Here is a 1,563-nt window from a genome sequence, read left to right on the forward strand (position 1 = left end):
CTTGGTCAGATAAAGATGAAAAGGAGAAGCACGCAGGTTGAGATGTGGGTTGCGACACACTGGCACAGATTGTCGTGAAATAGACACAAATTACTTATTTGTGACAGGCACAAGATTTTCTTCATAACACATTCGTGTCCAGTACACGATTTTCGAGTCCACCACACGATTTCTTCATAACGCATTCCATTTTTTTGTAGCTAACACGTTAGCTAGGTGGCTAATGTTAGCTAGGCTAGGGGGTTAAGGTTAGGGGTTAATGTTAGGATAAGGGTTAGCTAACATGTAGTTGCAAAGTTGCTAAATAGCTCAAATCCTAAAGTTGTCGATCATGTAATTCAACGGTGGGATTGCTACTGTAGATCTTTGCGTTATACGCCCACCCATCCTCCCTGACCAACCTCCCTCCTATCGTTTCTGTCTTAAGTCACCTACTTCTTTAACCCTTTTGTTGTGTTCGTTTCATGTTAATTAATTCTGTGTTCCCAGTCCAAAATGACTGCCGCATTATAGCTGATTTATAAATCCATTATCACTTAATGTTGTGTTAGATCTTTTTATCAACTTAAGTTCGTGTGAACATTACACATTTTGAACTTCTATTTGCTATTTATGGTCTGTAGGCCTCATTGACCTGAGCTCATACAACTCATGTTTGAGTTAAATAGCGTAATGTATGAATTATTTTGACTATAACAAATACTCAGATGAAACATATTGTGCTACTTATCACAGACTACTTTGTGTCAAAGTTTAACAAGGACTCTTTCCTCCTCACCAGTGTCATGATTGGGGCGGCAGGTAGCCTCGTGGTTAGTGTTGGGCTGAGCAGTAACTGAAAGGTTGGTGGATCGAATCCCTAAACTGACAAGGTAAAAATCTGTTGTTCTGCCCCTGAACAAGGCGATTAATCCACTGTTCCTAGGCCGTCATTGTAAATAATAATTTTTTCTTAACTGACTTATGATCGAAGATATGATCAAGAGCCTCACATACAGTATATCGTTTGGTTATTGTGCTGCCACAGAATGAATTGTGAGCAAGTCCTCAAAAAAGCTTTAAACACCAGAACTGTGAGAAGTTCTATATATCATTGAAACAATGTTGCGATTGTTTGTAAGTATGCCAACAGGTGTGGTTCCTGTGGGGAAAAAATTATATTGGGGAAAGGTTCCTGTGGGGGTTGCCATGGAAGCCAAGAAGGGGAGTGAGGTGTTTGTGTGTGTGCACGTATGCGCTCAAACACACATGCATGTGGGGGTCTGGGAGAGGAAGTGTGTCCATCTGATGAATGGGCATGTGCCTGAACTCAATTGTATACACTAATTGTAGTCTCACCCATTAATTTCTAATGATCGGTCATTTTTGACCGGGAACACCACAGGTGTACAAAAGTAAAGAAAACACCCAAAATGTAATGTAAATCATAAATGTATTTTGTGTGTTCAGATGCCCTGTGTGGACAAAGTCATGGAACCATATAACAATCAGATTAAATGAACATAATTTTTCAGAGAGAGAACTTGTAAATCGGTCCAATTCGACCGGAACGCAGCAGGAGGG

The sequence above is a fragment of the Salmo salar genome, chromosome 22 (assembly GCF_965601325.2).
Source record: "Salmo salar chromosome 22, fSalSal1, whole genome shotgun sequence".
Lineage (NCBI taxonomy): Eukaryota > Metazoa > Chordata > Actinopteri > Salmoniformes > Salmonidae > Salmo > Salmo salar.